Genomic DNA, 15,129 nt, shown 5'->3' with positions numbered 1-15,129 from the left:
TCTTTCACTAGATCCACCGTTCCTTAAGAGAGCAACTGGATGTTAATCCGGCGAGCAGAAAGGGTGCAGAGAAGCTGCTGCAGCCTTTGACTAGCAATGAGCAGTCTTGATAGCATCTGTTGTGTGAGAGTAAGGATTGGAAATTACAAGGCCAGCTTTGGAACAACTGTATCCTTGTTCCTCTACCCTTGAGGACAAGGGGGACGAGTGCCTACATGTTTTGGATTTTGTTAGCTGGATCCAGTTGTTGTGTTGAGTTAATGAAGGTCATGTTAGTTTGTGGAATGCTGGGAAAGCAGGAGAAGCTGAAACCAAGTTGGCCCATCCCCAGGCAAACTGGTTTTAACCAGGAAAAAGTCAGAGAATGCGAAGAAACTTCTTGTACATCACCTCAGGCGGTTATGTATTCTGTTTCCTAGTTACATTTTTTTTTTTCCTGGTATCAATTCCAAAACAAATGAATGGAGGGGGAGAGAGAGAGAAAGAGACCAAAAAAAAAAAAAAAAGAATTCCTTAAAATAACCCTTTAACATCTTGGGCTAAATTCTCCTGTACTCAGGCCTGAAGATACAGTCTGTCTGTGCTGATATGGGTAGAGAGCACCCCAGATACATGCTGTAATGATTGTGAAATGAAACTCTGATCCCTTTTTACTCACATGCTGCAGTCCTAAGATTCTGCTTCTATTAGGCACTACACTAAATAACAGGTTGGATAAATGGACACAGCAGGTACAGACCTCCTCACTTACTGCTGTTGCACATTTTTCTTACACTGGATAAACCAGAGTATCGGGCAGAAAGGGACCCTGGAACTGTGTAGGATCAGTAGGCACAGCTCTGATGGAAGGGATAATAGTAAGTCTGTTGAAACAGTAACTTGAGTGTTTAGAAGTTTAGCACAAGTGTCTCCTGTTGGGCTTTACTGGGAGAAATGCCACAGCCAAACATGGTTCCCGGGGTGCCTCAGTTAGCTGACCTACCTTGTGCACACTGAAACCCCAGCCCTCCGGTACTGACTGCAAAATTTCACTTCACTGGGGCATTTGCAATGCATGATCGTCACACTGCAATGTTTGAATAAACCTTCTTTTTTTGGCTGTGGGTGATCACATCCACTTTCCCCTCCTACTCTGTGTTATTCTAGTCTTTTAACTAACTTTTGACTCCAAAAATTTAGGGAGTTTATCATGCCCCACTTTGGAACTGACCATTTGATCCTTTGACCACTCTCGAGAGCAAAAGTAGAAGACATTTCTCAACTTCCCTGCACTTCTGCCCTGTATGTCGTCCTGTTTCAAGCTCCTCTGTACAGCTCTTAAAGTGCTATATAAGGTTCTGGAAAGTATCGTGTTACTTGGCTCGGTGCTTAAGGCAGTAGGGCACGCAGCCTCTTTGGTGTGCTCCCGTAGCCAGTGGAAACAAGGGTAAGCCAGCTCGTGTACATCTTCGCTTTGGCAAGGATGATCAGAGCCATAGCTAAGCAAGAAATCTGCATTCCCTCTGCAAGTAAAAGGTCAGGAATGCAGAAAGCTCACTGCCTTTTTAAGAAAATCGAAAATTTGCCTTCTCTTTTTTTCCTAAAAGAGGGCAAATCTGAGGATAACAATCCCATTTTCTGGTTTGCATTTGACTGAGAATGTGTCATCTACTCTATTTAAGGAATAGTCACATGTAATATTTTGAAAAGGTGGTAACTTCTGGGTCAAATCCATTCCATTCAGTCCCACTGTTTGCTTGACTCACCAGTGGGCAACGATGTTTGGTATCCAGCTGACATTTGCGTTCTTTCCTGCACCTAAATTCTCCAGCCAGCAGATAAAGATAGGGTAGATACAAAACCTATCAGCACAGGCATTTCCTTGTTAAAACCTGTGGTGCTGGGCTCTAGGGCAAACAGTGTTCTGATGAGTTCAGGATGTTGTGATATTTTTTGAGCAAGGACATCCAAACCCAAGCTAAGAAAAGAAGAGCATAGCTTCACCAGTAGGAGCACATGTATGTACGTATATATATGTGTCTGTGTGTACCTTTTCTATCCAAAAACACAGACACAAATGTACTCTTATCAGTCTAGCCGTGAGAGTGGGTGGGAAACTATTCAGAGAAGCTTTTTTTCTGGCTGGAAGCCTTTGGTGTCTTGAAATCAAAGCTCTCTGCAGATGTATGCAAGTCTTGATGAGATACGAATTGAGAAGATTTCTAAAGTCCAGATGGAATTTCTGATGAGAACAGATGTGTGATCAACACTCTTGCCAGCCTAACAGGTAGAGGCTGTAGCAGTGCCACGGAGAGCTCGGGCTCGGTCAAGCTGGGCGAGTGCTCAAAGTGTCTCTGTAGATGCCGAAGGGAGGTAGAGGTTCTTCCTTCTGCTTGAATCAGCGTCTGCTTCAGCTTTGCCAGTTTCTCAAGGAGAGCCTTGACATTTTCTGTATATCCTCTGTGTTTATAGAGGAAGAGAATAAAATGTGTTCAGTCTTAGGTAGGGTTTTGTTCTGTGCCTCTTCAAGTAGATACTTATTTAGCACTTGTAGTTACTTTTTCTTTCCAGATTACTGTTAATGACTTATTTTACCTTAAATTAACATGCAAATCTAGGGTTGGATTTTGGTGGATTTGTGTGCGAGTCTTTTTTTTCCTTGGGTTTTTTGTTTTTGTTTTCCCCAATCAATGTATTGTTTGCAGTATGAGAAAAACTTACTGTACTGACACAAATGAATTTTCCTTCTCCGTGTAGTATCCAGCCATACTTTTCTTTTAGCATTGGAAGCAATGAGTCATGGAGTGAACAGCAGGTGATGTGGTCTTTGTGAAAGACATCTCAACTGGTGTAGGGTCATTAGCATTAGAAATTTCTTCCCACTTGCTTGAACAATTTCTCTTTTGTGCAAATGTATGCAAAGTCCTGCCTGCCTTTTTTTTAACTTTTTTTGTCTTGTAGCCTGTGTCAAACTTCAGTTGTCGCTTGAATTTATGTTTCAAGTTTTTCTGCATCAATTTCCTTGAGCCCGACACTAGAGAACTTAAAGGATTTACTGAGGTATTTTTTCTGAAGGGTTCATAAAAGAGGCAGGCTGCTACTACTAGCTTGACCCAAAATGTATGGAGTGAAAATTGTGCAAGTTTCTTCACAAGCAGATGTATCTTGTCCCTGGTAGAGAAGGCACTGGCTTTACAAATGCTGGGATTCCTCTAAGCAGTGTATGTCACTTTACGCTGAATTAGGATTTGTTTCTGCTTCTGAGGATTTCAGCATGTGGACATTAATCTCCAACATTAATCAATTTATTGTTGCCAAACCCCCATCAGATAAAGAATCGCAACCTCTGTTTTGTAGATGAACTGAGTTGCAAAGAGACTTAGATTCCTGTTTAAATGTGTGCTTAGGCACCTAAGGATGCAACTAGATGCCAAGTAAGATTTATGAAAGTGCCTTAACTGATTTTGAGTGGAAATTTAGGGACCAGAGGAACGAGGGACTTTTATAAATGCAGCCAGGCACTAGAGTACTTACAGTAGCCTCATGCTGACTTCCTTGGGTCTCCCCTCTGTTTGAGAGCAGAGCTAGAGCTGAACCTAGACTTGCACCTTGTGGTAGGGAGAAAATGCATGCAGGAGATAAAAGCTGTGTCCTTGAGGAGTCTTTGGGTTGCATTTGGGGACAGCACTACTCATGTGGGCATACGCAGCCACGATTCCCCCTTTCCATTAGTTCCCAGCCTTGTACTTCTATCAGCAACCCCTTTCCCACCTCGGTTTATTTTTCAGCTGGATCGCTTCCAGACACAGCAGAGGGTATTGCTGCAGGGCGCAGGGAGGTGCAGCGGCCACAGAGCACCTGTAGCCCCGTCTGACCAGGAACACAGTGAAGGCTTCTGAATTAACCATCTGTGCCAAAGAAGGGAATAGGAGGTGCAGCTGTTTCACCCTCCAAAGTATGATGTAACTATGCCATCATACAGTTAAGGACAGGCAGAGGTTTCAAATGTTTGCCTTTTTTTGTTTTTCATTTCTTTTTCAAATTCATTTATTTAGTTTTTAAAAATGCCTGTTTCAGAAGTTCCTTGATTTAAATGAGTTCAGTGCTTCAGTGCAGAAGACCAACTTGAGACTGGTTTGCATCCTTACAGCCTGCTGGGAACGAGCTTGCTGTAGAAGGTGCTAGGTGGAAATGACAAGTAATAAATTTCTTGAAAAAAGCAGCTTGTGAGCAGGACCAGAATGAAATTCAAGTCAAGTTAGATGAAAATGTTGGAGGAGAAAACACTTCAGCAACATTAAAATGGCTTTTGATGTTTGAAAGTAGAAAACATTTCCATGTTTGTTTCAAAATGATGTATTTCAGTTCAAAAGGGCCAGCACTTGAAAGGGGGAGGTTATACAACTTCAGAAATGTTTTATTTTCTTTTTGCTCAAATAAATGTCTTGAGTCAACTCAAATTATTTCCATAGCAAATGAAACATTTCTGTTTGTTTGACCTATGTAATTATTTCTTTCTTTTTGTCTTCAGTAGTCACTGCAAAAACTCTCTTTTTCCTTATGTCTCCTACCAAAACTGAGTTGGAGACTGGAATATTCCACCTCCATGTGTGTGGGGTGCAGCTGCCTAAAGTAAATCTCCCAAGTTTTAAGCATCTCAGGCTCTGCCTCGTGGTAATGCTTTATTCTTACCCTAGGGTGAGAATCCCCTGTTGATGATGTCTTTAAGGAAGCCGGTGATCCTAAAGCCTCAGGCCAGAAACTTGACAACAGTGTAGTAACAAGGAATTGCTTATATGAACAAGTCACTGAACAAGACTGATTAGCATATATGCATGAATAATGGTGGTTGTGAATACTCAGGAACATTAAAGGAAATCAATGGATTCACTGTGCACACGGAGTCAGATAAATGAATCACCGCATGTGATACATAAAATTCTATGTCTTACATGGGAGTATGCGGGCTGCCTGCCTGAACTGCTCAGATCAAATTTGGCACCAGGGTGGTTGAATCTGACGTGGTTCTGATCGTAACCTTTGCAGCTAGAGTTGTGCAGGTACATACGTGTGATGAGAATGTGACAAGAGAAAATTGAATGTAAAGTCTGCTAGACAGCCAATAAATTTGTTTTATATCTTTATCTTTTCCTTGCTTGGCAATTATTTCAGCAGGTGCTGAACTGCTTTCTGCTTGCAGTGAGCAAGGATACTCAAATGACCTACTGTAAATTCTTGATATTTCCTGTACTTATGGGAAGACATAATCATCTGAGAAACTTGTATATTTAGTGTGGATTAAGACAATTTTTAAAAAAATGCCTTTTTTTTTTTTTTTGAAGATCAAGATTGGTCATAACTAGTGGTAGATTACTTAGTTCTATATAACTGAAATGTATTCATGTTGTCACTAGACCTCTGTTTTCTATTTTTAAAATAGTGAGGCAGAGTTGTTGCTCAGGTCCTTCTACATTATTTGCTGTAAGTCAGGAGACTGTTGGTGACAGCATATCGCTATTAGTTTATAGCTCTCCTAAGTTATGATTTTTAGAACCGTAAACCAAAAGTTGCAGGATTTCAGAGGCTGATTACAGAGAGAAGTTTGTTATTTCTCACGCTTAAATTTGCTAGGTAAGTCAAAACAGCCAAGTATGAGATCCAGAATGGCAATGATGTGCAGTTGAACACTGAGAAATCTCTACCTTTTCTATACAGGACAGCTATTAAACTGTTGCCTATTATACATTAGTATTCTGCGTTTGTTATCTGAAATGCTACTACAGGCAGTGGTTTGAGCAGGCTATTACCATTTCTAACTTCATGCTACAGCGTTCTCGCTTGTCTGCACAGTTGACCCGATCCTGTATGTCATCAGGGAGGAGATGTTTAACTTGTGACACTACTAATCCTTTCCTGAAGGCTTTTCGTTCTTCCTGCACATTGTCCTTTCATTGCTTTTGTGAGCTGGAACATGCTTGCTCAGCCCAGTGATGAATTCATGTAATTAGCTATGTATGTACCGAAGTCCTGTTGACTTTCAAGTTAAAGATCAGTGATTGCTTAAGTATTACACTGCATCAGGACCCCCAGGCGTTTTCACATGCACAAGCTAACTTGGAAATCAGTCCACCTTGTTGTCGTTCTCCACCGATGGGAACGAGGAGCAGGGTCAGGACACTCCAGGAGCCTGGCCGTTGCTGCAGGCACCTGGCTGTGCCCAGGGACAGCTGGGAGCATGGCAGCCCAACGGGGGGCTCGTCACCCCCCAGATAAATCTGTGGGCCACAGCTGACCTGCGTGTCTTTCATTAACACAAGCGGGAAACAGATCGTGATGTTGGACAAAGCTCAGAGTGTGTATTTGGTTAATCCAATTCTAGAAAGCCTCCTTAGTCCGTGTGCAGGTATGAGTTATGCAAAAGCACATGTCCACACCAGGAATCTGCATCCCAGTATAGCAATTCGTATGTCTGGAGTGTGTGTGTACCTCTGCAGAAACCATGAGCAGGAGCTCGTGGTGCAGTCCTTTCTTTCCCAGCCAAGCTCTCATGCAAGGGTATGGATGATTTTCCATGTGCCTCTTAAAAATGCGCTTGTCTCGACATTTTTATTTTGCTGGTATAAATACACCTAATGCACTGTGATAGTGCTGTGTTTTATAGACAAGGCTGCCCTGCTGTCAAGCCCAGAGAGTCTAGATTGGTGTATGCAGGCATCAAGCCTTCAGAGAATATGATTGTCCTCAGCTGGACTGACTGACAGTCCTGAGAATCACATCTGAATTACAAAAAACCTTGGGTCTCCAGTCCATAACCCAGTCATAACCCGCTATATATTCCCTGCGGAGGTTCATCTGTGATCCTTTCTAATACAGTCTGCACTCAGAATAGAGTTAGATCTTTGACAAGAGGGGAGATATTGCTGTTGGAGCAGTTCAGGTCTGAGCTTTTGCTGGAGCTCTGTGGCATTGCTTTCCCAGGCTGATGATGGAGGAGTGGACTTGTGCTTTCTCCGTCCCTTCAGAAGGCATCGGTGCAGCTTCCTCAGTGCTTTGATATTCTGCCAGCTGAGGAAGGGAAGAGGCATTTATAAATATTTCTGGTAATACAGTAAGTACTCTCACATGTTTTGCTCACTCATTTTCCGTATCCAGAAATCTATCCGACCAGAATCGGTTCACTCTCTTTTATTAGCAGAAATAGATCCACAACAATTAAAATTGATTTAAAAGAAAAAAAAAAAAGGGATTAAAAAAAGAAAAAGAAAAATAAGAGAAGCAGCAGCAAGCACGACATCATATTGACCGAGTGTGTGTATATTCACACTGGCTTCCAATTCATGGATAATTACTCCTCAGAGATTGTGTGCTATGTACAGTACAGTGATGGAATTATGCACCTTAAAGAGCTTTAGTGGGGCTCTTAGGATGCCAAATTCTTTCTTTTTTTTTTTTTCTTTCTTTTTCATTGCAGTGAGTAATGATTTTTAAATGCACATGACCCATCCTCAGTAGCAAAGTAAGGCATGTCAGTAACGCTTTGTGGGTCTGGGCCACGCTTTTCTCGAATGGATGTAATAAAAGAAGAGTAGCTGTGAGATGAAATCTAGGGCATGGTCAGAGGATATTTGGGGATTGCTGGCCTTTGTAAGTGAGGGGAAAGGCTAGTGGAACTCAGGTGTTACTTGTTCTGTTTGGCAGCAGGTACCCTGGCAGGGTTTACTGCAAGGAAGGAGGGTTTGAAAGAAACTATGGGAACAAGTCTGTAGAAAATCAGAGTGTTAGTCTGGCTGGTCACAGATTCCCTTACTTGAACACTAAGAACCAGTGGTGATGGTTTCTTCAGTCTCTTTGTCAGAGCCAATTGAACTGTTTTCATTTGCAGTTTCACACACAAAAATTAAAATATTGCCCGTAAATTTCAGGCTAAATTGTTTTTTGGCAAAGTGATAAGCAAGTAAAAAACAGGGCCTCCTCGTAGGAAGTGTCGAGCAATCTTAATTTTAGGCAGAGATACCAGCTCCTCCTAGAGGAAAAGAGCCAGTACGTAAATAGCTCCCAACAGATCCTTTACCCAAGGAGACAAAAGGGTGACATGCAAAGTTGCTGCTAATGCTGCATTTAAACTTTCCAATGGGATTGCATCGTGTATGTGAGGTTTGAGTTTGTCTGTACAATGTGACTTCATGTTCAGGCAGGAGTGTTTCTGGATAATCTTTCATATTTTGGAGGTATTAACAGCTCTCCACATCCATTGGAGCTCTTTGGAGAACATCTCCAAAGGTACTATCGTGGGAGTTGAAAAAGGAGATGCCTTCTGGAACACAGCAATTGGGAATGTTGTTGCAGGGCTGCTGTAATCCCCTGTGGCAGGCACTTGTTCTTTGACTGCGGCTCTGTTTATGGATTTTTATCTTTTGTTGATGTCTTTAATGAATGTTTAGTAACAGTGAATGCTGCTGCGTATCTCATTCCAGCAGGCTGTTGTGTTAAAGGGAGGGTTCCCAAAGCCAACCTGTTTCTCTAAAAGAGACTGTAAGTGGGACAGATTGTAGCAGCTATGAGGTCCCAGCAGCTCCCCTGCTCAAGGAAGAATGAAGGTGGACGTGGGAATGCTCTGGGAGTAGGTTTGTGTGTACAAGCAAGCCCTCTCCTCCTATCCCACCTTCCTTAAGAGGAGCGTCCCCCCTCTCCCAGTAGAACCCAGGCTGCAGAAGCTAGAGCAAGGCAAACGAGCAGCTTCCTTGGTGCTGCCTAGCCTCAACCCCTTAATAAAACAAAGGACGCACGCTGCTTGATCGCTAACCAAACACAAACAAATGAAATAGTTCTCCCGTCTGTCAGAGGCCTCTGTGTGGTGGTTGAATGTGCCGTTTCCACAGAGTAGCTGAGTTCATGGGACATGTTTGGGAGAGGTCTGAATATATCTCCTGAGGAAGCATCAGATGCTTCAGTCCATGAATCTGCTGTCTCCATGTTCTTAACTCTTCTGGAACAGCAGGTAGTGCTCAAGGGCACTTGCAGCATCTTTCAGCTTGTTTGGTGATGGTGGGTCGTAGGAGCTGCTCAGCAGTCTGAGATACTTCAGCTTGGGGTTTGGTCCTGCAGGTCCATCCTTGTTTGAGCAGTCAGTGGGGGCATCTGCTCAGCACTCTTGGGTACTGTGGTGAAAGCGTGATGGGTGCTTTTGGTGTTTAAGTGGTCGATCTGAGAAAATATGTGTGTGAATCCCCGTTCTTATTGTTTTAATCTAACTTGAGGAAATGTTCCTTGCTTGTTAGATATGTAAATTTTTAGGTACCTAATTATCTGTTTTACTTGCCAACTCCCTCCAGCCCCTTTCTTCCACGATCCCACCACCCTCTTCCCTTATCTTTCCCTTAAATATGTGTAAATGATGAATAGCAAATCTTCTCATAGAATTCTTCAGGAATATTTACTGTAGGGTTTTGCTTTTGTTTGCTTTTCTGGTGACTTGGAGATGGCATGGTGAGAAAAGAAACATGTGAGCTAAACCTGTTGGTTTGAACATTGTGTCAGAAAATATCCATAAATTGCAAGTTACTACACAGATGTATAGATTTAATGAGACTGTGTAATGCCATTTATTTATGCTAAAGAATCTGACACATACGGTACTGAAAAAAAGTTAATACTCTAAGAGTTATTTTATATTTTTCCATTGCCATCTGTCACTGCCTACATAATAATGATACAGGTGAAAGCCTAGCACTGCTTAAAAAAATAATCAGAATGAATAGTCATTTAAATATCTTGCTGCTTTAATAGCTGGTGTGTTTTAAGTTGTGGGAAGGAGACAACAGAGATACCCTCCCCCCATTTTTAGTATATTAAATTTGGAGTTTAAACGTGTTTAGGTGCTTGAAGCTACTTCTGAAGGTGGAAAATGATTATAAACTGTTCTGTCCTTTAAATCTGGGTAAGTTAAGGGGCTAAACCAGATTCTGCCATCCCTGTAGCGTACTGTCAGTGTCTGGTGCTTGAAGTAGCCCTTTCATGTGCATCTTTAGAGATAGGTGAGGTTTTGTGCTCTAATCCTGCCTTAATGTGCTGAATTCAATACTGCTGGGGTCTCTGGACTGTGACTAGGTCTCTCTAGATCCCAGATCCCTATATCCTGGTCCCCAAGGGCCATCTAAAAACAGTAAATAAAAAAAAATGTAAGGGAAATACACTTTTCCAGCTGTCTTGGGTAAAAATACACATCTCAAAGCAGCACCATGCTGACAGAACTTGGCACTTACAAAGATATCAGTGTTGAAGCCTATTCCTTCAACTTGATGCAGTCATGGTGTGGTTAGGCAATACTGCTTTCCCTTTTTTTTCCCTCCTTTTAATCACAGTGGAGTCCAACACAGCAATGACTATGAAGTGCGTGGTGAGAAGTCCCTACGCTCCGTTGTTTGCAGTGATCTATTTGCAAATGGTCCTGCTCATGGGGATGTGCCCATTGCTTTACATCAACCACCCACCTCCAAGGGTGCAGACAAGGCTTTGACTCAAATAAACAAATGAAACAGGTTTTGTTGTTAATCTCCTTTTTACAATGTAGTGACAAAGACAGAAAATATTTTTATGGCAGGTGCTTATCCTATAATTTTCCATGGATTGATGAGTCATGGGAGGTGCCTCCTTTAGTGGAGGAGGTCATAGTAGGTCAGGTTGCAATAAGAAGATTTATACGATTAGAAATAAATACTTATTTTCCTGAAAGCTGTGAATGATCCAAAGGTGTATCTTTGTAATGAGCTTTTGCTTATTTAAAATAACGTCTGTAGTGTAAAAGTGCCAAAAAATGAAGCGAAGTGCCTGGTTCAGACCCAGAGAAGTAATTTCATTGGCTTCAAACAACTTTTTCAGGTGTGTTTTCAAATAGTGCAGATCCCTATGGAAAGTTCATTACAAATGAAATAATCATTACTGTTGTAATTACTGCTCCTTGCATGTGTTGGAGAGCATTTTAGTAAGTTGTGTGCTTTTTAAGAAGCAGAGATGACAATGAGTGAGCAATGAGATTTTTGTCACTTTAAGTGGATGTTATAAATCGCTTTATTTTTGTTTGTAAGAGACAGTCCATATATAGCTGTAGTATGTCAGCATTTTCCATTAGTCTTATAGTTTTGGGTACCATATAGAGCTCTCAGCAGCCTCTTGGAAAATCCACTTAGAGGTGAATGTTGTGTCATTGCTCAATGAGCACACGCTTCTTCTACTCCCTTATTAGAATTTGAACCAGTTTTAAAATTAAGAAGGTCTTCATGGTTTAGTGTTTTGAGAGACGGTGTTTCACTACAGAAGTGAGCCTGATTTTAGTTTTCCTCCTCGCTCTGCTTTCCAGCGTGCCTCAGAAATAGCTCTGCTGAAGTAAAAAAGAGCCGTGCTAGGAGAGGACACTGACAGTATTTAATGTCCATGTTGCAGACAGTAAGAGACTTGCTTCAGATCTGCAAAGGGGAAGGGCTGTGAAAGACCACCCACATCACCGAATCCTGCCGCCTGCAGTTCACGGTAACTGTGAGATCGAAGTTGACAATGGAAAGGGGCCCTGGGGAACACCTGCTATGCACCGCAGCCCCCACAGCATCACCTGCCTGTCTGTAACGAGCATAAAGTCATTAAGACAAAGGCAGAAGGTCTTGGTGATGATGATATGCAGCAGGAGAGCACAAGGGCCGACCAGGTGTTGCATACATGCAGAAAGTTTGCTAGATGACATTTGCCTGAAAAAGCGTGCTTCGGGCAACCAACAAAAGGAGAGGAAAAATTAAAATATGACTCCCTCTCACCCCAGCAAAACAAAAAGTAGCAGAACAAATGAACGAGGTATCTAACAACTGATCTTAGGGAAACATCCATGAGTCCAAGCCTGATAACTGACTCAGCTTGGGCGTCAGCGGAGGGGACAGCAGCTGGGAGCTGAGTACCGCTGTGCTCCACTCATCTTTCCCAGGGGCCAGGTTCTGACATCGCAGAAGGATAGGGGACACGGATGTGAGGAAGCTCTGCCTCGTACCTGTAGGGAATGGGCAAAACCCTTGTATTATGTTAAGCACAATGCTAGTTGCACTGTAATTACTTTCTGTTATAGGCAAAAAAGGAGAGGGAGGATGGGTCATGGGGAGTACTTTTCCTGCCCTGGGATATGAACATGACTCTCACTTGTGTAAGTACAAACTGCGTAGATGAGGTTGTGGGTGAAATTTGGCCTGAGGTCCTTCTGGAGAGAATCTTGCAACACTGAGCAATCATCTATATCCAGTTAGGAGTTCTTATTCTTACCAGATGGAATTGTGCAGCATGAGTGGCTTGTAGTAAGCAAACAGTTGTGCCTAAAGGCCAGGCATTGTGGGGCAAATTCTGGTCTAGATACTGCCATCCATATTTATACCAAGATACTCCGTACTCGGTGTCTCAGCCTTTGGACTTCAGCAGGGTTCTCACTGAACGTGACTCAAAAATCATTGAAACCATCAGAATTTGGTCCTGTGATGGGAAAGAAATTTCAGGTCTTAACGCTGCACTTGCTGGGATGTTGTGTGCTTAAATTGGACTCCTTTTGGCTGCAACTGTGGTCTTTTCAGTTTAATATTTGTATAAGCTTATATAGCCATTTGACCATATTCAGCAGGTTTCACTCCCACAATCTTCATTCCTTGGGTCTGGGCACGGACAGCTGGGCTGGGAGAAGCTGCCTGGTATTTTAAAACCACTGCCGCGAAAGCCTGCAGTGACATCCAGGGTGCTGCTCCACATCAGCCAAAGCTGGTTCTTGTGATGGCACGGTATGCCTGGTCAGGGACCTGAGCCAGCTGAAAATGGGTCATTTTTCTCAGGAAGGTTAGTTTTCAGGCAGCGTGGTTTACCATTCGGTTCCGTGAGCTCTGGTGCCAGCGTGAAAGATGGAAGGGGTGGGGACTGCGAGCATGGCAACCATGGTTTGTGTCAGCTAAAACCTGACTGAAGCTTGGCTTAGCTATGCAACCACATCCTAATTTAAACTAAACTTGGGTGTTACAGACCTGTTAGTCTACACTTACTGCACACACCACCTCCAGAAGATATGAAGTAAGTATTCTGTTGCGTTTAGTGAGACTTTAAATTGACTTAGAGGTAACTGACTTAAACTGAGATTCTTCAATGTGAAAGCTAAAAATTTCTAAGGATGTCTAAATAAGCCAATCGTTTTTCACTGAATTTCTGGCATAGTAACCACCTCCATGTATGCCTGAAGAATCCTGTGCGTGCAGAAAAGAACTCAGCACAAAGCTTCTAAATATTCTCTTATTATTAGTTATGAAATATTTGGTTTGATTTAACTGTTACAAATGGTCATAACCCTGCTGAGGTCACCATGACAACATGGTGTCACCGTCTAAGATTCACACTTGCTCAGTGCCAAAAGCTAAATCCTTGGCAGCTTGCGATAAACATATTTGACACCCAGCATCGGGGATGTCCATGTGTAATTTAAGAGGCCCTGCTTAGGCTTTTGTCGCTTGACTCAAGAAAGGAGTTGGGTAATTCCCCTTCCTTTGCAGGTGAACGTCACCCTCATTTGTTCCATGCAGATGCAGCTTCATGTCTCTCTTATGCCTCCAGAAAGCCTCAATCTACTACGAAAGCTCTGACTCCCTTGAAATACACCTTTGTAACCCCCAACTGAAACATTTTCCATTTCAGTGTTGTTAGGGCAACGTTGCCCACAGGTGTCCTTTAAGAGACATCTTCCTTTCTCCTCAAGATCGCGGTTATCAACCCCAAAGCAGCAGAGGTACTGACAGTGCCCTGAGCAGACCTGGCCCTCCTGAATCCTTAGCATCACACCCATGCAGCGTTGGAGTGATCCTTGCTTTGCACCAGCGCAGCATGAGGAGAAGGGGAGGCCTGTTCATTTTCAGGAATTAAATATAACTTTCAGCTAATTTGGGGGGTTTTTTTGTTTGCTTGTTTGTTTGTCAACCTGTTTGCCAAGCACTTTGTGGCTATGAGGTGACAACAGAGCAGATTCCTCGCCTGGTTCTGCTGCTGCTCAGCTGGCATTCTCACCCTTCGTATGTGTGCCTTTTTTTAAGAGGAAAGATTTGTTGGTGCTCCCTTGTTTACACATTTACTAGCTTATAATTAAGCCAAAATGGGCTTGAAAAGCCTTGTTAATTAAGAGCCAAATTCTGCTAGCAAAAAGAAACTCAAAGATGAAGTTTTCTTTTCACTAAGACCCCTTTGTATTATTCCATCAGGAAAGTATGTTTAAACATACATTAAAGTCTCACTACACTTCTAGAGTGGTGTAAACAGCCTCTTAAGGACCCTTTTTGATGTCAGAGTGCTCTTAGACTGCACAAGAGTCAGGGCTCATTGTTTTCAGCTTTTGGCATTCCTTACCTTGAATTTTCAAAAACTGCCAAGATGGAAGAGTTCTCGCTTCTCCCCCTTCTTAATTTTGTCTTACAAAACACTTATAGGTTTGCTATTCCAGCTTTAAAAATTAACTGTACTCCTCTCACCATTGCTGAGCACTTTTAATAGTATAGAAAGAGGGTATTTAATAGTATAGAAATGCTCCACATCTGAGTCTTGAGATGTGCAGGAACTAGGTACCCAGGTTCAAAGCATGCAAGAAGCTGGGTCATTTTCTATTTGTCTTTAGCTGCCAATTAGCAATGTCATTAATCCACTGCCTAGGAGAAGTTCATGATTAAAATAGATGGTGTCACTGACCATTGACAAGATGATACGCAGAAGGTTGTGCTGTAGCTGCCTGTCACTGTGCTGTCGTAGTTAGAGCTCGGTCTCGTTTTTCAGAGGGAAGTAACAATTTCTTAATTTCTTTGCGTTCAGGGGTAAAGACAAACACACTATCCAGGCTTTGAATATTGCATTATATTGTGTTCTGGATAGGGAATCTGCTGCAGACCCCAGGAGAGCTAATGCACCACCTGCCCCCCATTATCAGACAAGTTGGGTTAAAGAACACGTTGTGTCCACATTAGCTGCAGATGTCCTTCGCTGTGTTCGCCCACAGAGCCACCTCAAGGCTTTTTGGGGGCGGCAGATTTGAGTTTTGCCCTCCTCAAGGATGAGCATCTGAAGCTTCATTTCCTGCTTTGGGAAAGAGGGAAGGGGGGGTGGGGG

The sequence above is a fragment of the Apaloderma vittatum genome, unplaced genomic scaffold (assembly GCF_000703405.1).
Source record: "Apaloderma vittatum isolate BGI_N311 unplaced genomic scaffold, ASM70340v1 scaffold10464, whole genome shotgun sequence".
Classification (NCBI taxonomy): domain Eukaryota; kingdom Metazoa; phylum Chordata; class Aves; order Trogoniformes; family Trogonidae; genus Apaloderma; species Apaloderma vittatum.
This window is presented reverse-complemented; position numbering follows the sequence as displayed.